This window comes from Adelges cooleyi, unplaced genomic scaffold (assembly GCF_023614345.1).
Source record: "Adelges cooleyi isolate 19-005CV unplaced genomic scaffold, UGA_ACOO_1.1 ACOO_flye_CR_arks_rails_tigmint_CR_PRNA_41, whole genome shotgun sequence".
In the NCBI taxonomy this organism is placed as follows: Eukaryota; Metazoa; Arthropoda; class Insecta; order Hemiptera; family Adelgidae; genus Adelges; species Adelges cooleyi.
In genome coordinates, this window is record NW_026096090.1 from 4,021,203 (window position 1) to 4,047,494 (window position 26,292).

At 31.6% G+C, this 26,292-nt stretch overlaps 1 protein-coding gene across 1 annotated transcript in view; it reads right to left on the reverse strand.

The window, feature by feature from the left end:
- LOC126842024 (uncharacterized) overlaps positions 1-16,271 on the reverse strand; it is a 136,314-nt gene extending 120,043 nt beyond the window's left edge. The window contains exon 1 of the mRNA XM_050578885.1: positions 15,941-16,271. The gene's annotated coding sequence lies outside the window, so the exon portion shown is untranslated. The remainder of the gene's footprint in view (positions 1-15,940) is intronic.
- Between the last annotated feature and the right edge of the window lie 10,021 nt (positions 16,272-26,292).

Here is a 26,292-nt window from a genome sequence, read left to right on the forward strand (position 1 = left end):
AAAATTGTCTACTTGAGGATAATGTTTTCTGGTCTTTTATTTTTTCGAAATGTCGTATAACGTACACTTTTGCTATCACAATGTTTAAATATTATTTACACATGACATACTTGTACAAATAAATTGGTCTGTAATTTTTAGTGTCTTTCGAAATATTATTATGTAGTGTGGTGGAGTCATGTAGAAGACGATTGCGTATCTATTTTGTTCTGAATGTCTCTTTGTGTTTTATTGTAAAATAATTTTTTTATGCAGTATTGAAGTCTAATGTAATTTTTATGTCATCGTAGTGCACATACTTTGAGTTACCCGTCTAAGCGGTTCACGGTTGTATGCTGTGTTTGTAGTGTCCACAAGTTATACATAATTGAATTTTGTACAAGAAGGCGTTGTCGTAGAATGAATATAGCAGAAGCTTTGTAGTTTGTAGTCTTCGTGTAAACATAAAATAAAATACTTCCCCTCGGGTGATTGCTATATACCTATATATATAAATTGAGCGGCGACACGCAGTCTTAATATGTATTTACTCAAGATTCGACGGTTCTGGGAAACACGTGAGTTAATATATGCTAGAGTTTACCTCGTACTCGTTGCTGCGCAAAGTTATTTAAATTATTTTGGAGAATAAGCGAACGACACCGTGGAAAACTTTTGTGCAGCGTTCATTCATTTCGGTTTCTGAGAACAGCTGACGAAGCTTTTTAAGCTCTCGCGTTGTGTTATCACTTGTCCCATTATAATTAAACGCGATAACGCGTCGAAAGTAGTTAGACCCGAGTCGTCAAAACGTGGCCGAGCACTGAGAGAGTGGAGAACGGACGGGTCGGAATATTGCAGGACTTCAACGAGGATCGTCGACCGGTCATACTTATGCTTATATCTACACGTGCCTTTTGTATACTCTGTTTCACGGGAGAACGGTACTGTGCAGAAACCAAAACTCATCACTCCTGTCTGCGCAGGTGTATACGAAAGTTATGCGTTTTGGTTTCTGCGCAATATCTTTCCGTCGTGAGACAGAGCATAGTAGTTCGTAGACTACACAAATAGACCAAAAACGTCGTATAAAAGGTCGTTTTGATTTTAACAGCTGATGATTTTTATTTCCGTTTTGATTATCCCTCGGTCGCCTCTTGGATGTATCGCCGGCCCGATACAGCTTGTTGTATAGCCCAACCACGAAATCCTACCCGGCGTTTTAAGGTCGACGAATGCGCTCTAGGCCATCGGAATAGGTCGTCAAAATCGTGTACTTTACTCCCCGAACGACGAAGTGCCGTTTCCTCCGGTTTCCAGTGTTGTCCCATAGCGTGTGCGAAGAACCTCGGCTTTATATACTAGTCACTGTATATTATATATATATATATATATATTTATTTTTATGGTTCGAAATCCCTACTGAGATGTTTTCCTTGTCATACGGACTTGGCCCTAGGCGACACAACAAACTTGAGACCAAAAACCTCCCCACTGCTAGTAGTACGTTGTCGCGATAAATAATTACTTCCAAGTTCTATATATTATATTCAAGAACAGTACAATTCGTGCTCTATTACTAATCTATATAATTACGTTTTAATTTTATTCTACACACCATAGAGTTTTCCTTCTTACTGTACAGTTAATTTTAAATTGTATTATCTATGTCTTATAATATTGATATTATAATTCATATAAATTTAATTTACTCTAAAATCAAGCTATTATTGCATATGCTTTTAAAATTGTACAAACATAATATCGTAGGACAGTGTTTAGACGGCTTTTTCTTTAATATATTAACAACTACTTCTAATCTTAATAATTTGCTTAAAACCTTTCAAACAGTGTAATATAGTTAAATATAATAAGTAACAAGGTGCACTGATTATTTTAAATTCGTCGTTTTGTATATGCAATATGCACATTAATATTAATAACTTTCTGACTTTTACAGTTATATTATTTTCAAAATGAGTGGATAGAAGGATATTGAACTACGCTTTTATAAAATATATTTATTACGATTATCCAATAAAAAAATTGCAAACATATGTTAAACAAAATGTCAATTCATATAAAACAATTCTTATTCCGTGTGACATTCAACTATATCGACAAAACCTTTTTTTTATTGCTATACTTGTCTGTTGTCAAATATATTTTTTTAATGTAAATAAAAAATAGTTGTTGCCGAATGAATATCGATAAAATATTTGGAGTATAAATAAAATAAACTTAATGTAGCGAATAGGTGCAATCATTGTAGGTTTATATTATTTTAGTTTAGTGTTGTTCAATTTATATTATTATATATAAAGGTTATGATTGGAAATTTTTTCCAAAAAATAAACTACAATAATAACTTCCGAATTTGATACCAGTGAAAAAAGATATATTATCAATAATGTTGTTTCAACAGTTTTTATTATTATTTTATTGCAAAGTAACAACAAACTGTTATTGACTAAAAGTACATTTTAGATTTCTAGTTATATTTCCACTAATAAAAATGTTTGGTGTAAAACACATTATATCATAAAAAATAATTAAATAATTATAGTTTCTTATTAATATCATGACAAAACATTGGTTGGTTATTAAGTCGTATCAAAATATGGACTAAAAAATTAGGTACAGTTTCGGTAGAATGAGTATGGAAAAATATTAAATATATAATATTGTAGATCAGTAATAATTAGATGTATCCAAAGGGTGGTCCAAAATCAATGCCTATTATTTTCTAAATATCTACCAGTATACTAGCTATCTACTTATCCGTTAACCGTATAACGGCTATGCAGGCGCTCACAAGATGGATAGGTTTTTTTATAATAAATATGAAAAAAACAATATTTTATAATAACAAAAGCCGTTAAACCTACAACTAATTTGGACAAAGTTTCAAAAACATAATAAAAAAAAAAAACCACTTGTTTAAAAACTTGATGTTTAGTGTTTGCTTTGTATTTCTAATAAAACGCTGAATGATATTCTATGCATTATTTATAACAAATGTGTTTTACATTATGCAGTTATCCCGGTTGATTGCATAATAGCATGTAATAAAATTATACAAGTTTAAAAAATAAGTTCTCATTGTGCCACGTAACGCGTGTCGTGCAATGGCTGATTAATCAATGAGCGTGACTTGATTGCAACTTATAACAAGTAGAAATAGAAGTTTTTATGATTAAAAAACTGGAACTGTCGGTGCCACGTAGAGCCGTTTGTTCTGTAGTTTTTGTTGTAATTCCAAGTTCAAAATTTAAGTACAACTAAAATGTATAAATATTTTAAGGATTTACTACTATCTTACTATTTTGATAATATTGATCCGAATGGTACCCAAAAGTCAGCCAGAGCAAATTAAAATTGTATGTTTGGACAACTGTTTATCTAACAATTGTTTGTCGAGCAAATGTGAGGACAGTATATTTACCCTGTAAAAAGTGATTGCATTTACAGAGACGTTAACTGGGATGTTTACATACCTGTGCTTCATACTATACTACTCGATCCTCTCTTTATCCGAAACCGGAGTTATAATCTAAATAAACATAGTTAACAAGTATTATTAAATAATATAGTGGAAGGTCACCCAGTAGGACGTAAGTCAGAGAACTTCTTTTGGAGGGTATCCTTTGTGTACATTTTACTCATTTTTAAATTTTTCCACTATATTTTCAGGGCACTTTGTTTTTTTTTTATAGGAGAGTAATTTTCAAATAGGCCAAACATGTTGTTTGAGTTACGAATATTACATTATTAGTTCATCCACGGAACGTAAAAGCGGGGCTAAGATTTATAAAACGGTTGTCTATGGAATAACACTGATTGCATTAACGACCAAAGTTAGTAGAAGATGCGATAATGTTGAATTTGAAGCTGTTTGTTTGTTTGTTGGCCGTCCTGTAAAGGAATCTAAGAAAGCAAAAATGGAATGTTCACTAAATCGATGGACCGACCAGCGTTAGCCCGCCGGGACGGCGCTTTTGATAAAATACAGGTAATTAAGTACGTATAATGGTTAGGAAAAATTATTAATGGCTTGAAAAATAATTCTGTTAGGAAAACAGTTTTAAACATTTTTGGTTTTATTACACCACCATTTGTTTGACGCAAACTTTTTAGGACCGCTTTGTAGATAAATATATATATATATACACACGGTCTCGGCAGACGCGTAAAACATTAATAATTTTCTGCGTAACGCGTCAAAAAACTCAAAAACGTCTACTCGCCGCGTCTCGTCAAGCGGAGAACCCGTTGAAATTGATTTTGTTACCGTTAGTATGTACACAAAGTACAAGTTTTCAGTAATGCGCAGCTTGCAGAATTATGCGAAGAATATAGTGTACTACTAGGTCTTTGTGTAAGATAATGGCAGGTTTGAGATTTTTAGCGTGTTCAAAGTGCCTACAACACACGTAAAAGCTCTCTGAACTGCAATATATATATATATATATATAATTTTGTTAGACGCTTCCTTCATACGATTAATTGTAAACATATAAAATAAACTTTTTATATTAAAAAAAAAATGAAAAATTCCGCTGTAGTTTCTAATGGTCACGTGTAAAATGGCCTATCACAAAAAAACACACGCCACAACTCCCTTTATTTGCTTAGGCAGATAAGTAAAAATGAATTACATAGGGACGGCAAATGGTTTTAGATGGATCCAAATAATGTTAACTTTAAGTTAAACATTTAAATTTTAATTAAAGTGTGAGGTGTTTCAATAGTATTCATTGTTCAACTTTTGGGAACGGCTTTTGCTTAGATATATAGTGGTAAAATTTCCTATGGCACATACTGCAAAATCAGCTGTCAACAAACGCAGCTGCTTTATCTGTCGTCTTGTTTCCTTTGACACCTTGTTCATTATTCATTCATTATAAACAGTATGCTCCATTTAGTTGTGACATTCAACTTAAATACGCCCCTGCATGTCTTATATCCATAATAGTATACATACGCTTTGCATACATATCCAAAAAAGGGTTTCAAATTTTAATCAATGCCTATATGATAAAAATAATATGATGTTTCGCTGAATTTAGTGTAGCCTTTAGTGGCTCGTAAATCATAAAAGAAATATATTTTACACATCTACACAGCTATCCCAATCTACTGACATGTCATAATATGATCAATTCTGTTCAACCGTTAGGTTACAAGTTGACCGATAAAAAGGCAAAATTTGCAAGAGTTAAATGGAAGTACCCAGCCTCGTGTATAAATATACGGACGTAAGCTTAGTTTTTTACTTTGCTCCCTAACTCTACAGCACAGTTTCGCAGGAATAACTACCATCCTCAATGCACAATATCTGATTTCAATCCAGATTTTAGATATTCCATTGATCTTTAGATAATATATTTTAATGGAAAGTTTTTTTTTATGGACGAATCTAAAGTCACTTTAACTTAAAAAAAAAAGATTGATTTATGACATTTTTACCAAGGTCCGTGTATTTCAAAAAACGTTTTTATTAAACTACTATATACATTTGCAAAATGATTGTCATTTATTTGTCCTCTCTAAAGTAAATCTGAATTGTAAAATACAGTAGTGATAAACACAAAAAACTCAGTGAATTCCCAAGAAGCCTAACGTTCTAATCGTTTTGTTCAAGTATATTGAAATTAACTACTTTTGGCTACACAATAATATTATTCCATAAGCCATTAACAAGTTACCAGTAAGAGAATTTTTGAAATGAAATGTTTGTCGAGGAATGAAAAACAGATTAAACATTTAAAATATGTTATTTTAAATGACTTTTCACACTCATTACTTTGTATTTCCATCTTTTATTTCAGTAAACAGAAGTTGATTAGTATTATTTATTTTCTACGTAAAGCAACTTTATTCGAGTGTTTGCGAAAGTGAATGCTTTGGTTTATTCAAAGAATTATAATTAATTTTAGATTACATTTAGATTTACAACCTCGTCGGTAATTTTTGGGTAAATAAATCGTTTTTCGTTTCAATTTTTAATAGAAATTCAAATTCTTATTCGTTATTGCATCAATGAAAACGGCATGACGTTAAGAATACCTATTAACATTCCGTTTATAAGAAAAGTCGATTATTCTAGTCGTTGTAATCACGGCTTATGGACAACAAGTCAGAAAAACTCCATATATGCGTTTTTAAACAGCTCTAATATTTTAAATATCGCAGGAACCAAAAAAAAATATCCAAGATAAAACCACTTTTTCAATTTTATATAAACGTGTGAAAAATATAAATTTTCACATACTCAAAAACATAATATGTACGGTAAAATTTACTAATAATATGAGAGAAGATTGTTACTATGATTAATTGGATAGTATGAAAAAAAAAACGTTGACACTTGAACTGGATGATTTAAACGAATAAATAAATTAGACAACTGACTTGAGCTTTGAACTAAAGTCAATAAACTGCAAAAAGGTAGAGACGCGTTATTAATTTTAAATAAGTCACGACGCGGTGGAGTCTAAAAGAAATAAAAAAGCGATAATCATTAATAGCCCGTAGCGGATTTGTCTTTTATAGGCGACAGCGAATATAATGAGCAGTAGGTATCATAGTGTGTGCAACAATGGCTGTCATGTCATATAGAAGCTCAAGAAAATAAAACCACAATCGATACATCGCGCGTTTCTGTCTTGTCCTTAGCGTACACAGTGTGTGTGTATATCGTCTACAAAGTACTGTTATACCCATCACGGCAAAGCCGACCTTTGCCTATACATGTATACTTAGGTGGTCCTTAAATGTGAAATGGCGTCGGATAACCGTCATTCGGCTCTAAATGTTGAAAAAATATTTTTCTAATTTTTTCAGATTTTTATTTCAATTCTCATTATCTTAGTCTCCCCGTTAGCACGTCAAATGTATACTGTCACCCAGCAAAGGTCAAAAACGGTCGGCGCTGTATATATATATTATATTTGACTTGCAAACAGAGAAACTAAGGGAATGAAATAAAAATATGAAAAAATTAGAGACACTTTTTTCAACATTTGGAGTCGGTTGATAAGGACCACCCTAATGTACATAATAAGTGAGTTTTCATGCTAAATAAACGTGTAGAATGTAAAGCAAAAATTATAGTCACAATCATAGTGACAAATAGCATAATTACGGTTGAGCAGTTGGCTTTAGTAGCTTCATACGTAACTGATTCGAAGAAAATCCTAATCGCCGAAAGACATAGAAATAATAGTATTTTGGACCTTTTTCGATTGTCGCTGGATTCAAGAATGTATTAGTGTTGTTTGTAATGGACAGACGAGTGCGCCGTGTTTAGGAAAACATTTTCCACGACGATAAACTTTAATAAAAACATCAGACATCATAATATCCGATACCGTACAGTGTGAACCGTAGACCATTGTTTTCTACACATACAGTTCCGAATTGTTATTTTATGATACATATACAATTTAATATTGTATAGAGTTCAGTTTTCACACAGTGACAGACGTTTTAGATTATATAAAAAATGTGTCCGTTTAATAATAACCATAGCCGATATTATAACCCGAGGGTGGAATTTATACTTGTTTACATTGGATAGATTATTATTATTAATACGAACATATTATTAAAAGATTAAATCAGCTTAAGCTGTGTCTTTATCGAGTTGTTGATCAAGAATCAAGATGACTGTAAAATATTATAAATAAATAGGTTCCATTTTGTTGGTACGAGTATTTTATAATCAATAATCAAAGGAAAATTGTAATTTAAGAAATATCTCTTAAAAAATGTTTCGTTCTTTGAAGCATTTTTTTTAAATATTCTTTAATGCCAAATAATAAACATCAAATGTCGCGCGATTATAATGTATTATTTGTTTTTTTTTTCAACAAAAAATTTTGTTGATTTTAAGAAATCCATCACCTCCATTTTTTTAATATACGCTCTTCGGCGCAGGATGTAAAAAAATAATAACAATACATTTTAAAAGTCACACTAGTCAATGTAAGATATCAGCCAAACATTTTACATTTTGAGATTTTTAACTGAGATTAATGATAATATCTTTTGAAATTATAATATTTTGTAATTGGTAATTAATTATGATCTCAATTATTATAAATATGCTAAATAATGTTTTATTATAGTCATTGAAAAACTGTTTAATAAAAAAATGTTTTTTTTATTATTGATACAATATTTCAGTTTTAAAATGAAGTTAACTCGTCAGTATAAATTACAGATCTATGCAAATTAATAGATCCTATTTATTATGTTCAACGAGTGTTTTTGATAATTTAATAGAACATAAATACATGGATAGCATATAAGTCATAATATTTCAAGTACCTAAGGATTACAAACTTCGAGCTCGTACAATAATAGCAATAATTTGGAAAACTTTGCTTTACAATTATTTTAGAGCAATTTGCAGCACCTGCGATAAAGTCAGCATATTTGGCTTTTCGCCATTTTACACATTAATGTGTAGAATACCTACTAGTTCAAAACATGAATGATTAACTGTATATATGTTCAAACATATTGTATAGCTGTAAATCTTAAGTCATAGTAAAATATATTTTGTCAATAAATTAAGTTATTCAACGATTTATAGTTTTTTTAATTGATAGAAAGTCTTTAATTTAGTACCTGAGGTTTGTCCTTTTTTCTTTAACGGGAGCTTTATTCTTTTACATATATTTAAAACAAAATTCCATTCATAATAATTACTTTAGAGTGCAGACTCTGTACATACCAATACCCTTGGTATACGGATATCTATGTTTTTAACTTGTAAATATTATGTTTCATAATTCAATAGTAAATATTAACTAAGTACACACATATATTTAATAAATAAAAGTTATTTGAAAATGAGATGACCATTTGATGATTGACCATTAATGATTTAGTAAAGTTTAGTTAAATCGTTTTTTTTTAAAATTAAGTTACACGTTAAAGTTTAATTAAATGTTTACTTAGCTTTGTGACTTAACTTGATGCCTTTTTTAATCGACAAAATTAAATTTTATTTATTTGGATCTCTATGCAAGTTTCTGTTTAGAAACCATCACATGTGAAATCTGGTCCTGATCTTAGTTTTGAAAACTAAGTAAGCATGGTCAGGATCAAAATCAAAAAGAATGCTAAACACATACACTACAGTTTACCATAAAAGACAGAGACTGAATAACATGTAATCATATGCTTCACTGAAAACGATAGACAAAATATACAACGGATCCGGATGCTTGCTGATGTATACTGAGTTAAAACCCTAAACGAATATATTTTCTGGAAATCGGTACAAACGATGATAATACAATTGGATATTTGAGAGTATTATCTTTGTTCTCTGCATTGTTGTCAGCACAAATACGGATTGGCTCTTCGAATACCACATTATGGTATATATATATGGGTTACCTGATTGCCACGAATGTTAGATTGTGTTTTCGAGTAAAGTGTTTATGCCGAATGAAGGGGCGACCGGGCTTAATACACCACACCCGAGTGGTATGCGGTGTCTATTATCATAATGTCTGGACCAAAACCCCTGTAGACTGCCAACGGCGGTGGCCTGAGTAAATGAAAGCACTTAATTAATGCAGGCTATCGTTGTAGAAACTCCAGAGTCAAAGCTAGAAACTTGACCCATACAACCGCAGCGCCTCTAAACTGTTTTATGAGCACTAAGTTTATAAAGACTCGATATGGAGCTGTTATAAGTAGTACTTCACACTGTACTCGTTATAAAATATTAAAAAAGCGATGCGGTCCGTAAAGTATCTATGTACCATTTGAACGTGGAAGAACTTTTAACTGGTAAATATACAATTTTTGATAATCACTCGTGTAAATTTCTTCAAAAAGACTCGAGGGTAGATAAGTTTACGCCGTAAGCTTATAAACCAGCAGTACGGAATTAGTCGGAAACAAACGTAGATAAAATTATTTAGCTTTTGTCAAAGATAAGACGACGTACTAAAATATATAAAACTTTTGGTAGCTGTTAAATTCATTTTTTTAAATCGCTTACTTTTTGTTGCAAATAATACCGTTTGCGTTTAATCTTTATAATAATAATTGTTTAACACATCTCAACAAGACAATTGTTTCTTGTACGTAACCCGGAGAGGTTTTGAAAAAGGTGAGCAAAACGAGAGTTTGTCTACCTCCTTGGATAATACCATTTTTATTTTTTAATAGCATATAAAGCGGATGAAATATAAAAAGAAGCATTGAGAAACACTGAACTAAATAACAATGCATTGCTAAAAACCATCGACAAACATTTACTTAAAAAATACAAAAGTTAAACCGGCATTAATAGTCAAGGGAACAATTGAAATAAACTTAACACAATTTAGAAAACAATGCTTGGTACAATATGAACAAGAATAAGTATTGGTCTAATTAACATCTCTTATTTACATATAATTAATGACAAAAGAAATCAAGAGCTATATGCAAACACACAACCCTCAAACATCACACAAGAATAATTCAAATAAAACAAACACGGAATGTCTTCAAAGGTTAAACGAATTTTGGAAAATTAGATAAATTAGGTTAGGGTAGACACTATGGTACGTGTGAATTATGTTTTTATTTTAGATGAAGCCTACATGTTTAGTAAAACATTGTTTTTTATAGTGCCGGTAGATTTAGAGATAAATTTCGAGTAGACTCTTTTTTTAGCCAATTATAATCTTTTAAGGCACTTGGATTTTCATTCGAAGGGCATTATAATTGTTAATACAAGTAAGTATTGTAAAAGATAAAACATTTTTTGCCGAGAAACGTGTCTTTTCCCCGGTGCTCGTGAAATATTACTTAGACATTTATGGTTTTTTGATTAATGGTTTTGTGACCACTGTTTGGCGAGCAATATAACCCGCCCTCGATTTGTGGTAATCGCTGCCAATATCGGTAAAACTATACTTTATAACTATTAAAAACAACGTGTGCGCTAAAAAATAGATACTAGTTGAAAATACCTCGACGCGGCCACTTTGCGTTTTCCATTATTCAACGGTTGGTCTGTCGTTTGTTGTTTGAAATTTCGATTTTTCGGTAGCCGATAAAAGTTTATTAGTATCTGCGCAAAACGCATAGCGTATGAATGCACACAACCAAGTCAAATTTATAGTTAACACAGTATTACTAGGCTATCATAATCATTTTCCCTCTAATTCGCGCATGGTATTTCCTGAAAATCGTAGAACCGTAGTAAATGGTTTTTGCCTTTTAAGGAAATACGATAGGCGCCGATTAAACGAAAAAAAACAACAAAAAAATATCCAACATCAAAACTATATAATATACAAAACAGAAGAGTGCGCTACACTATATATATATATACTCCTCTGCGTTGGAAATACTACTCTTCAATAGGACAGACAACTTTGTAGGACAACTAAATATAACACATGATGAAGGTTAGGTCTTTGTTGAAATCGAAAAGCACCATGTTAATGTCAAATTGTGCACACACGAAACAATATACGCATATAAGTACTAGACACGGTTATATTATCTTTGTTCGAAGTCTCTTTTATTTTAAATTGGTTTACGACAGTCGTCGTTCTACGTATGCTCGACTTTAATTTTTAATCTTGGTCTCCCGCGGGTTCTTATAAGTATGATGCGTATGCATTATTTAATACCAACAAAATATTTGCAGTAGTATATTGTTATATTTTCATGAGACATGTTTATAGCATGTAAATATATGCAAAAAACTGTACTATTACAATATATTATGGCGAAGCTTGATTATTTTTAAGTAAAACTACTGTTTAAACTAAGTAAAAATGTGCATTTTTTTTACAAGGTGACGTTTCATTTTCAGTAAAATTAGGCTCACACTCGAAAAACAAAATAGCCAATTAAAGTGATAAATGACATAACACAATCGAGAAAATCAAGGCGCATACGAAATTCCAACAAACCATATTGTTGTTTATTTGATTACACGAGAGTTGGTGGGTTGATTTGTGAACAGGATTTTTATTATTGAATCCAAATATGAATGTAGCAGTTATTTTCTAGATGTAATTACATACAAATTATATTTTAGTAACGCGATTAAAAATGAAAATTCCGTGATTATTTTTTATTTATTTATGTACGCGATTTTTAACGTATCATAATTATTTCCGACAGAAAATTAATAAAAAGCTGGACTTATTACTTAAACGAGAAACGTTTTTTTTTTTGTTATCCAAAATCAGAATCATTTAATCGTTATTACTATTTTTTTACTGAATACTCGTTTTATGGTATTCAAAATAATTTTATAATTAAACGCAAAATATTGATAATTATACCCATGTTTTAACTAGAATACATTAAAAAAATAAAATAAATTATCATAATATTAAAATAGTGTAATATTGTATATTTTGCTTGCAACTATACTTGCATTTACTTGGAGTCGGTCATTTTGGTCTTTGGCTTTAACTCGAAATGACTAACCACATTCTCCGCATAGTTCAGAAAAATGTATTTATTTACTTTCTCGGCACACTAAAGATTCTAGGTATTGCTCGCTGCGTGTACAACAACATTATGTGTCCGTACGTTAAGCTGGACTTACTACCGTCAATTATTTAAGCTGTTCATAACGCCACCCATCCAAGGCTTAAGTATCCTATCGAAAATAACGGCCCACTGCCGTACAATGTTCTATGTATTAACCAGCATTTCTATGGATATACGGCTTTTGCGGGTCATTGGCCGGTGGTTTGCATAAGCTTTATGAATATAATTCGGTTATATAATTATATTCTTTTTCAATATGCCTTAAGCCACTCATTTTTGGATATCAGCATTTGCACCCAACTATTCTTGATTCCTGCGCACCGGAAGACTCTAGAAAATTACCAAATATAAGCACTGTACAGTCAAGGGATGTTGGTGTCATTTTTTGACGGTTGCCTAAGTATTGCAGCTATTAATTTTAACCACCCTACACGTTTTATAATCTGTACCAAAATTTGCATATCGCGTTATCATTAAGAGCACTCGTCTATAAAGTGCACGTGTCTAGATTGACGAGGTTTAATTAAACCGTTCGGGTACAGCATATAAACTTATAAATAACGACGGTATTTTTATTACTTCGAAGTGAAAATCCTATAGTGTTGTATTATTAATTAACATGATACATTATTTGGTAATATCGAATTCATCTGACAGAAAAGTCTGAAAATAAAATTAGTATTTTGGAAGGTGTTCAAAAACATAAATTCACTTATTGCTTTCAACAAATTTTAAATTTCATTATTACATTCATACATTTGTAGTAATTAACGTTTGGAAAATTAGGTAGTTAGGAAAAAAAATCTACCTCAATCGTACTTCTGTTGATGGCTCGGTAAGGGTACTTAGCAGTAGATCCATGTGCATTAAAAAGTCCAGCAACAAGACAGTTCGGCACGAACAACAAGCGTACATGTGCGGTCACGGGGAAATGACTTTAAGTTCAAAACATAAGTGTAAAATAAAAGTTTAGAAATGGAAATGTGCATGCGTTATATTATTATATATACCTTTACGTGTCATTATTCAAAATTATGGGTCACGTGTGGTTGTTGTACTTGCAATTTTGCGTTTCGTCGAGATACCTTGACATACACGAATATTAATGCTGTTAATTGCTAAGAAACTACAATGCTAAAACGTCAACAAGGTATAGAACACTTAAAGTAACTTAAAATGCTTTAAGTCGTTGAAACGTATAATAATGCGAGTTATCGCACCAAAATTCTACAATATAATATGTGATTGCATTTTTCGTTATTCATCAAATGCCGCCTAACTCATTAATTTAAATTAGGTTTCAGCAAAGGTCATTGCAGTATATTTCATAATTATACCTACCAATATCATTTATTTTGTTGCCAACAACCATTAACTCCGGACACAGTTTAAATTTAACTTGCTTCCATTCTTTATATCTTCCAGCACAATGGAAAATGAACAAATAGGTACTGCCTTGACTTTATGAGACAATGTGTACTTCAGAAAACGGCAAAAGCTAATTTATATGAACTGGTTTTTAAAATGTACTTTTGTATTTTATACATAAAAATAGTTCTGAATAGATATTATGTGGATTGTGATGTAGTCTACTAACTACTTTATACTAACTAAACAATTAAATAAACGTTAACTTTAGTATATTTAAAAAAATAGATGATACGCCGCACGAAGAGCAATAACAATACAGAAAAGTAACAGTTGTATAACAAATACAATCCATTCAAAATAATTTAATCGGATTAAATTCTAACTTCCTATAAATAATAATATTGTAAATTAGAATTAAGTATAACTATAAAAGGTCAAACTGAGTAATCGAAAAGGTCGGTAAGAACTTTCCCGTTTTAACACTACAAGATACTCGATTGTCTGTTACCACAAGAAAAGCGTTACTGATAGGTTTATACATAAATGGATGTGCTACAATATTTATGTGCGTTGCCCTATAAAATACTTTGTAGCTGAGCATTTTCAATTACCTTTAGTAAACAAATATAGTTACAAACAATCTTATATACATCAAGCACGTTTGCCATTGTTTACATTTTGACACAATTATGTTATTAAAACTTCCTGATCTAGCAAATATATTATACATATTCTATAAAAAAGAAATTGATAAACTTTAAACTTAATAAACAAAGTTATAGAAGTTTTTCAAATGTAAATATAATTTATATTATTATTTTGTTTTTATACGATTATTTTTTTTAACATTATAATATGTACACACTTGTTTAAGGCAAATGTGATTCGAATTTCAAAATTTAAAACTTGCCAATGATTACACCAATAGACTACAATATATTTATTTAATGTTACATTAATATGTATATTGTATAATTTAATTTTAAAGTTATGCGTTTATATATATATATATATATATATATTTATCTTTAGTAATATTCAATAACTAAAGTAGGAACCTAAAAAAAGAAATATTTTACATAATAAAAATACCTCTTTGTAATAATTATAGTGATTTTAATTGATATGAAAAATGTCTGTGTTTGTGGTAACTGATAAACCACGAGGACAAACAGTGCATTTTTATTTGGGACTGTGGGTAAATTACATTTTTTAATACTGTTTGTATTTTATAATTTAGTCATTTCCATTATAGCGAGTATATAAAATATTTGATTCCAATGTTGTCTGAATAAATACTTCAGTGACATACAAAAAAACCTTTCATTTGACTGTTCTCTAAAAATACTTCCCTCAACTACAATATACATAATATGTATATGTACTTGTTGTCCTACCCTCAAAGAGTGTTACATTATGTACGGTTGGTTTCCGTTTCTTTTTATTGCATAACACTCCAGTACATTGTCAATATAATGTCAACACGTTATCGAGACTTCGTATATATTGGAAGCAATATGATTTAGCACCATTGTATTCAAGTTGGATGTTTATATTGTGTATTTTTATTCCTAGAAAGTCTTTCAATTTATTAATTATTCATCATTATACGAGTACTGGTGGTATTTTTACCAAGTTTTTCGAAATCATTATTTCATAACTTGACTTTTATACAAACTGATTATGTATAGATAATAATTTTGTTTTTTCATTTACAAAGATCATGAAAACTCAGTTGGAGAAGTGGACGATTATCTTACGCTGTTCTATCCCTTTAAATTCGTCACTGTAACTTCCAAGTACTCTAATTTTAATATTATAATCTACTTTAATATTCTACGACGGTTTTGACAAAATTAAGCGAGTTTGACGTGATGCGGATCACCTCGCCTAAAAGTTTCGATTGTGTTATTATATATTAATTAACAACGTAACTTATGAACGGGCTCGTTGGGTAGAATTCATTGCCAACCCCTCGTGGTTATTGATGATAATTCACACAATAACGTGGTTATTAAATAAAATACACAAAAACACTTAAGTATCGCACACTTACGTGGTGAGGCGACTCGAATCGTCATTGGCGGGTAAGACTTCGAAGACGGACGGACGGTCAAATTTAAACGCCACCTAACCTGATAGGTGCAGACCATTGTCGGTTAACCCATGGCCGACGGAGAGTACCCGGGGGCCGGTGTGGCTCGGTGTAGTTGCGGTCAGCAAGACGGACGGACGTAAGAAGTAAGTGAGTAGACGAAAATTCTAAACCGCGGTAGACCAATGGTACGTCCGGATCGGAGCCGACTGGTGCGGCAAAGTCGGGACAACGTTTGGCGCGGACGAGCTCACGGCAAGACAGAAGTAAGTCGTCGACTGCTCTGCGGATGGCCGACAGAGCACGTGTGGAATAAGGACCCTGTGCTTCGGTCCTTGTGCGCTTTGGACACGCCAACCGCGCTCTCCGCGGCAACCGTCGCCGCTAATCGGCCGGCACGCACACGCGCGTACCGCCGCCGTCTCCTGTGTTTTACCCGCCAATGCCGTTGTCGCCACCGTGTGTGACTAACACACGCGCATACGGCGGATAAGTGGAATTTCATCAGCTCGTTGATAGATAATGCCAAGCGGTCGGCTGTCAAAATTGTAGTTAGCCGATGCCGTCAAAACACGGCGGTGTACACCGACTGCGGCCACGAATACCGCAAAAATAATGTCGGTTCAACGATCGGTAACACTTACACTGTGCGAAGACAAGCCTCAGGCACTTGGATAATTTATCCACCCGAATGTTCGCCGCTACTAAAAATGCGGATTGATTGGAATACCCTCGTAGCTTTTTCAAACTCATTCGAAAATGTACACGAAAAAAAAAAAGATTAAAATTTAAAAGTGAGTCATAAGTACACAGACCCGCGAAAAAGAAAACACATCATTGTAAGACCAACGGGCTTTCTCAGGTACGCCCTCGAGCGAAATAAATATGAGTTTTAAAATAATGTTCCCTGCATAATTGTTTACACTATTTAACGGTTTATTTTTATTTGGAGGAGGAGGAGGAGGGGATGCGGCATTAGTTAATCACGTTAGTCATAACTCGTTGGCCCAAAGGAACGAGTAATCCGGCCCTGAATGAGGAAACATTAGATAGAGTGATAGTGAAGATAGTGGTAATTTATATTTAAGAAAAACGCGTGGTGTGTAGAATAACTTGTCGTTGAATGAAGTCGAAAGAATCTAACGAGGTTGTTGTGTGACAGAAAGAGGCTTGGGGGGGGGGATGAAATGTGTTTGAAGTAACTTAATTGAAGGTTAAATTATCGTAATTTCATAAATTCGAATTGTATTATCTTAAAAAATACAAAGTCAATATACAGTGTGTTACGTTATCCAATGTTTCACTATACGACGGGGTAACACTTCGTAAAAAGTGGACAGATTTGTTAAGAATAGTTTTTATGAAAAAAGGTTGTTTTACTATTTCAAAAATGTGATTTAAACTGAATTTATTTATACAATTATGATGTTAACATACCAAGAACGTGTGATGTTTCCTAATATTTCCTTTTTCTAAAAAGTCAATATATCTGGGATACTAACATCCACACTCCTCTTAAATCAGTATCATTACAATGATCTCACCGCTCAGCAAACGAATGTATGTGTCCATGACCATTAAAAAAACGCTTCACCATGCACCTGATTTCTACCATGTCTATTGCTATACGATTTTCGTCCGTCCACCAAACCAGTTCTGTTAATTTATTTAAATTTTTTACTATCTTGCAAAGTTCAGATATTAGAATTGTACAGCTGTACAAAAAATGCAAAATGCAAATTACATATTTTCTTATTTTACTTTTTGCCAAAGCGCATCAACCAAAATATTGTATTATAGTTTTAAAATTGTAAAAAAAAAGCCACTAGTTTTACAATTTCAATTTGTAATTTTTTCCATAACTATCATAAATATTATTACGCAATATTATAATAATATAATATTATTGTTATCTATTTTGTACACTATCTATGATGGTTTAACATTGAATATTGATATTTTGTATATGATGTACATACCTTTTATATTATATAAAGAAAATACCGTGGGATTTATTATCTATCACCTAATGTGCTATTTCAGATTAATATAAATTTAAAAAATTTAGGTCATATTGATTAAATTACAGTTTTTAATTACATTGTTGCTGTTTTTAGAATTTATCTCCAGCAACTTGGAACATTTTTATAATTTATTGTTTAACGCATGAATTAAGTAAGTCAACAACTTTATAATTCGTTTTTATGATACAACATTTTATACAGTTACAAGAATAGACGGTTTTTTTATTGCTTTAACCATCAATGATGTCTACAACCTTGAACTAGATACCGTTTAACGCACATACTCGAAATTTGCTGTCATCAAAAATATGATTGAAAGAGTTTTGAGAATATTATATGTTTGAAATAATACGTATCTTGAATATAGTATAATTACTGTGAAACAATACACATAAAACCATATTGTTACTGGTTAGATATTTTAAAGTATAAAATTCGTGGCATACTACACCAAATAACATGCCAATGTCCGGAATTTATTTGTTCTTTATAATCGAGATTTTTGAAAATCATAAAAATTCAATATTAATATTGACAAACTTTTAAAATACCGGTATGCTGAGTTTCTAACGGATTTTTTTTTTTGCAATTTTATAATTACTTTACATATATAACATTCCACGTGGGTCTCAAAATATGAACAGGAAAACGATTTTTCGAGACCCCATATGATCGTTTTTGGCATTTGCCCACTATACCAATGTTCACTGTAGTCACTGATATTAATTTTCCATCTCTAAAGCCTACAAGTGCATCGTTAACGGCCACCCTCATAAAACAGAGCCAAGCATTGACCTGGCAACATAAAATATTAATCCCATAAGTTCCCATACCAATAAAATCTACCGATAAAAATAAAGTTTTTTTAATATTTCAAACTAAAAACTTAATTCAGTTATAGTCAGTTATATTTAAATTCATTCATACTCTAAAAAATATTCAAGTTTTCAAAAATACAGTAAAAAAATTATAATTTTAGTTCTACAATAGCTTTTATTTGAAGATAATATGTCGTATCGGTTGATTAACTCTTATTCGCCCCAAGACCAATATGAGTGTATGAAAGGGAAAAAATCTGTATAAGCTATACAGATTTGTATAACTATTGTTTACACAAAGTACTCAGAGTTGTAGCTAGATCCTTTACTGATAAAAAATCTAAACAGGACATAAGAGTGATGACTGTTTGAACAAATTATATTTAAAATGAGGTGCGGTGAGGTACAGAATACCACGCACATTGTAGAGGCGTGCCCTATCACAAGGTTCGAAGAAGGGCTGGAAAAACTGCACGAGTGTGGCCCAGACGCAGCGAAATGGCTTGGGGAACTTGCTGTGCGATTATAATTATTCAATTTCTAATTTTATAATGGTTATTTATTTATTTATTCATTTTTTGTTTCTAATTATATTTTTTATTGTTCACTTTCATAGAAATTTATCATTTTTGATTATCTTAAATTTTATTTTAAATTGTTACCATATATATAAGCCGATATGTCATATGCATAAATAAATAAATATTTAAAATCTGTATAAACAGTTCTTAAACAGTTATGTTGTAAGTATTCATGAACTACCCTTAAATTTTTAAGTATTCTTGGTGTGTAGAGTCATTAGACAATTAAATTAAACTTCCAATGACTTGTATTATTTTTTTAAGTACGGAGTGGATTAAGTAAAAGTAACAAACCACCTTTTACTTAGGTAAAAACTATCATAAGTAATTGATTATAATACAACAATCAGGTAAACAGTTCTTATTTTGATCAATTTTGTATTGTTTTAGTACCGTACGAGTATTCAATAATTTCGTACGGCTATTATCGAAATTGTGTGTTGGTTACCTGTGAACCTTGCCAGACGCTAAACATTTATGGAACAAAGCTGTAGCAAGCCGAAATAAAATTATGTTTTCAAACAACACAAAGGAACAATACAAACGAAGAAGATGGAGCGATTCGGGTAATGGACATTGAGCCCTCTGGATTATCATGAATATTGTAGAGTCCAAGTAGTGCAGCAGATGGTTTGGACAGATAACCTCCCAAACGTGTCAGAAAAGGTGATGACGGGTTGAATTTTATTTAGGAAAACTTTCCGGCTCCACAAACGCAATTAAACTCTAGAAAACATCAGGGCGAGTTACTTAAACTACAGCACTGGAGCTGTTTTATCTAATAATATTCATTAGCCGTTTACAGAAAATACAATCTAATTATTTACCGATAGAATCGTATGACTAGTATAACTAAACCGCATTCAGTGTAACCTGTTCACACCAATGTCAATTGCAAAACCACCATATTATTACATTTTAATATATATTATATTATGGTACTTACTCTAATAATATTTTGATGTTGTTGGCTGATAGAATAGTGATTAATCAATTGGCTAAACTATTTACCATGAAATATATATTTTCATAAAATATTAAAGTGTAATTTATTCTATAATATTAAACTATAATGATAAATGAGACATAATGGTTTTAAAATAAAGTATAAAACATAAAAATAACGTGCAAAAAAAAGGAGTAAGGATTTATAGAAAAAAATCTGAGTTTATAGCAAGAATACATATTTAATATATTCCTTATAGAAACGCTCAAAGTTTTGCAATAATGAACTTTTGATCAAAGGACTGTCAGTGCCAAGCCATTAGCTTTTAAGTGAAAACTAATAGGTGTTACGGTAAGATTTTTACCCCGAATTAAGCGGCTGTATCAACCTCCTTGCGTTCAATATCACACCTGCCTGCTGCTTTGTGAAAACTTATTACACATGCCTAAACGACTAATATATTATAACTAAGTCCCATTATAAAGAAAAATATTGTAACATACAATAAAAAACACCTAATATGCTATAGAATATGTTATTCTGTTAGACCAATGACCACCAATAAATATTTTGTTAAAATATAGTTTAAAGGAGTGACTTATGGCTGGCAAAGTGCATTTGTATCCCTCTACCCTTAGATGGATATTGAATTCCCCACGTGCTTCATTTTTCATGTAAAAAATATTTGGACGATAAATCGTCCAGAAAGAACTATACATACTTGTAAGCTATGATTTTTTTTTTACATTTAATATTTTTAGTTAATTTTCAATACGAACAGTTGAAACAAAAATATTTTTAATTAAACACGGCCACGGACCACGATTAATCATACCTAATGTTTAACATGTGTAATGTATATGAACTCGTTCATATATTATTATGTATATTGGATAATATGTATAATATATTGTAATATTTATACCGACTTACTTAAAGTTGTTTAATAAGACAGTATATACAAAAGGCTTACGGGGTAAAATCGCGTGCCAAGCGAATGCACCGAGACTATGATTTCAGGACGTCGGATGACACGTCGACCCCTTTCCTTGGCAACATCCGGTGCACGGTAAGTTCGTTGTTAATGTCAGGCACTCGTGTGTTTTTGTCTCTAAACACATCAAGGGTTGATTACGCGTGGATGAAAGTTTTAATAACCTTCACGTCCTCATCGCTGCTGTCGTTCCGGTTTTACAACAACTGGCGTGCAAAACAAAACGCTCTTCACAGACAAAATAATAACATTTATAATATTTTCAAAAGGAAACCCAAAAATAGCGAACCAAATTGTACGTTTTTAAAAGTGATACACACGATAGCTATTATTATTGTTATTCAAAAATTCGTATTAAAGCAAAAATAACTCTTCTTGTACAATGAAAAAAATGTTCTTAAAATTAGTATTAGGATGGAAGCGATGAACAATTAGACGGTTGATCGTCGCATTGTTGATTGTTGTAGCCTAACCGATTAACTCCACTTTTTTCAAATTGCGAATAATAGTATGGTTGGATCAAAAAAAGTGTATAACTTTCAGTGGCCAAGATAAATAACTCCATAGTTGAATTTTTCACCGCTACAGTGCGCTAAGTATATATTGGCAATTGTACTTGGCGCACTAAGTACATACATTGTTTCAAATAACTTTAACTGCCTATCCTGAAAATTTTCATTTTATGGAGTTCATCAGTTTGGCTCCTGAGCGCATCATTTGACAATTTGTTTATAATTATTTCTATTAAATTACTGATTTGAATATTTTCCAAAACCTTTAAACACATTTTGGGCACTTTATAGTTGGAAGTTGGATGCTAGCTTATGCGTTTTTTTTTCAGTACAGAAAAATTATTATTATTAATCCGAAATTCGACAAAAGACTGAGATTCCAGAGAGATTCCACTGTTAAAACTCAACCTATCAATTTACTTAAATAAAAAACGGTATAACACTGATTATCAGAAAATTAAAACATACATATTTCTTGAAAATTACTTAGCTTTAGTAATAATAGCGTTAAATAATTGAATAAATTATAATTACCTCTTTCGAAGAATCCATTGAATTCGCCGCCAGAATGTAACACATCAGAATAATGATATTTATATTCATTTTTGCGGTAATAATAAATGCTACTAATTCTTATATGACACTTAACTCTATCAAATCTACTACACGAATGTTTCATACGCTCTCAAGAACAGTCAGCTTTGTAAAAGTTGTTGCCAAAATAATATTTACTTAGTTTTGTCAAAGAAAGACACGTTACATTTTACTGCACAAACACGAACAATAATAATAAAAAACACTTTTATCTGTTGAATATAAATGTATTACGGTATTTAATAAAAAAAAAAAACCCCGATTCTTCGTGCCTTTTTTTAGTGTAGTAAAACATTACTACACCTTATATAATAGAAAATCGTTTTTCTTTAAATATATTTTTATTTATCGCACATATCAGAGTTACAGTCTGGGGAAATTTAGGCCATTTAAAAACTCTTACAAGGGTAGGTCACAGTGAAAGAGTGACGGTTTTTCTTCGAATTCTTCTTCTTCAATAGATATAAATCGCAATTCATCTTAATCGTTGTCATTTATAGTTCTCATGTCATGCAAAACCCTCTGTGAGGGTCTTAACTGATTTTGACTCATCGTCAACACGTTTTATAAATTTTAATAAAATGTTTTGTAATGGATTTATGTCCTAGTTTAACAAGTTGTTTCTATTTTTCAACATTTCTATTGATTCCCTAGTATTAAGGTCTTTAGAGTTATTTACATATTTTAGTAATTTACTGTGCAAACATATTAAATAGGGTTTATGATAAATTGTTAAAAAAAAAACAACTTCAAGAAGACATTTTAAATGAAAATACCTATAAAAATGTTAGGTCGGTATGTAGGTAGTTATAAATTATATGTTTTTCCCTCCCATTTTTATATAGACAATCTGTACCTACCTCTAGACGCAATAAGAGTATAAGCTAAGAGAAATATGAAAAAGAACAGCTTGACGAAAGCAGTCACCCATTGATGACAATTCCTATTTGTGTTTATTTTATTATTATTATTATTAATGTCTAGAAAACGTGTGTTTGTGTTTGTTGCATGTGTTATATGTATAATAATAATAGATACTAATAGATAGATTTAATATCATGCATTAATAAGAAAAAATAATTATAAACTCAGTAAACTTTCTATAAACAATTTTTATTTACAATATAAAACAATATGTGTAAATAGAAATAATAAGAACATAATATATTTTTGTAATTTAAGTAAGTAATGCAAGAATGATGTTTGAACACAATTAAGTAACATTGTTTATAAGAATTAATTATAATATTAAACCTAATTTTTTTACTGCATGTTGTTTGGCTGTGTAATGTACAATGCTGCGTTTTCATACGAATCCCTGGTCGACTGATTTCCCAGATATGGTAAGAGTTGATGAAATTTGGCAAACGGCAATGCTTCTGGGCGTTCTTTCACTGACGGCTTGGAAAAACTAATTCCATCGCCTGTTTCAGAAGTTCAAAATTAATTTAATTGGGTTACAAATTGGCCACAAATAGTAATTATTTTAAAATCTTAGGTATATAATACCGCAACATGATTAGCAAAAATATTAAGCTACAAAATTAATGGTGTGTGTTATTAGACAAATTTTGGAAAACATTGTACTTACTCGCTCTACGATGGCTAGTTTAGCTTCCAATTCTTCTATCCGATCGGCTGCTTTGGCTAAATGGTGTTCGGATATAGCCTGAACGGCTCTGATCACGTGAGACTTGGCTCTCAAGTTGGCTTTAAGCTCGGCCATCTCCTCTTCTTTGGCCATATCTAATACAAAAAAAAAAATACTAATAACGAAATACGGTTTATTATCCAAATCTTTCCAAAGACTTTTAAACTGACATAAACATAATGTATTAAAACAACTCTTTTGTTTACCTTTTTCAAACTCTTATAAGCAACCGCTCGCTATTACATTAAAATTAATTAATATTATAATAATTTTGTTTTAAATATTATATAAGGAACTTGGCATAAAAACTGTAGCTTAAACATACCTATCTACTATTCGACGAAAACCTCCAATGTAGTTGTGCGAATTTCTATTTATTTAGAATTTTAATATATTAAACACTTTTATTATAACGACAATTTTATAATAAGCTACAAAATTAATGGTGTGTGTTGTATTAGACAAATTTTGGAAATTATTGTACTTACTCGTTCGGGCTAGTTGCAATTTTTCTATCCGACCGGCTGCTTTGGCTAAGTGGTGTTTGGATATAGCTTGAACTGCTCTAACCACGTGAGACTTAGCTCTCAAGTTGGCTTTAAGTTCAACATCTCCTCTTCTTTGGCCATATCTAATACAAAAAAAAAAATACTAATAATGAAATACGGTTTATTTTCCAAATCCTCCCTGATAAACCTTGTCGAATATATTGTACTTACCGTCCTTGACCATGTTCGCAATGTCGCGTTCAAGTTTAAGTGCAAGTACACTGTGGTCGGTCATGATTGATTGGCATTGTCCAGCTTTTGCAACGATTCCAGTTAAACCGGCCTTGACCACCTGCAGTTCTTTTTTCAGCATTGCGTTTTTTTTCTGGACTTTAGCATTTTTCATGCGCAGTCTTTTCATTTTTAGCTGACCGCGTACTAGAAGCAGAAAAAAAATTGTTCAAAATTACATTTTTAAAGTTTTTTTTTATTTTAATATTTACCATTGCGTTTGCGCTTGACAGTCACCAGTGTCATTTTAAGACTTTGATTTTTGTCCACAAGTTTTTTGTTGCCGTTCTTGACATGGGCCAAATTCGATTCTAGTCCTTTTAATTGGTCTTTTATTTGGTCTCGTTCTTGAAGCACATCATTTATATTTATCTTTTTCAAATAACTCTTTTTTAAACTTTGTTTTTTTTAAAACTTAAATTTTGGAAAATATTGTACTTACTCGCCCTACGATGGCTAGTTCAGCTTCCAATTTTTCTATCCGACCGGCTGCTTTGGCTAAGTGGTATTCGGATATAGCTTGAACGGCTCTAACCACGTGAGACTTAGCTCTCAAGTTGGCTTTAAGTTCAACAATCTCCTCTTCTTTGGCGATATCTAATACAAAAGAAAAAAAAATACTAATAATGAAATACGGTTTATTTTCCAAATCCTCCCTGATAAACCTTGTCGAATATATTGTACTTACCGTCCTTGACCATGTTCGCAATGTCGCGTTCAAGTTTAAGTGCAAGTACACTGTGGTCGGTCATGATTGTTTGGCATTGTCCAGCTTTTGCAACGATGCCAGTTAAACCGGCCTTGACCACCTGCAGTTCTTTTTTCAGCATTGCGTTTTCTTTCTGGACTTTAGCATTTTTCATGCGCAGTCTTTTCATTTTTAGCTGGCCGCGTACTTGAAGCAGAAAAAAAATTGTTCAAAATTACATTTTTAAAGTTTTTTTTATTTTAATATTTACCATTGCGTTTGCGCTTGACAGTCACCAGTGTCATTTTAAGACTTTGATTTTTGTCCACAAGTTTTTTGTTGCCGTTCTTTACATGGGCCAAATTCGATTCTAGTCCTTTTAATTGGTCTTTTATTTGGTCTCGTTCTTGAAGCACATCATCTATCGCTCGATTGCTTTGCAGAACATACCTGGCTTCGTCGCATTGGGCCTTTAACCCAACGACAACGTTAACAAGCTGTTGCCTGTTAAAGTTTTTGTTGGGTTGTATGCCCAATGCGACGCATAAATTCTCTACAAGCCAATCCAACTGTTTTCCCGCCTCTCTCAATGGCTCCTGGTCCTTCATTTTGTGGTCTTCAGCTCCAATTGCGTTTGACATTGTTGAAGATACAGTTATAGTTTCGAGTTCAGTCCAAGAACTAAAAATCGATAAATATCTAAACAATTTATATAGCAAAGAAAGA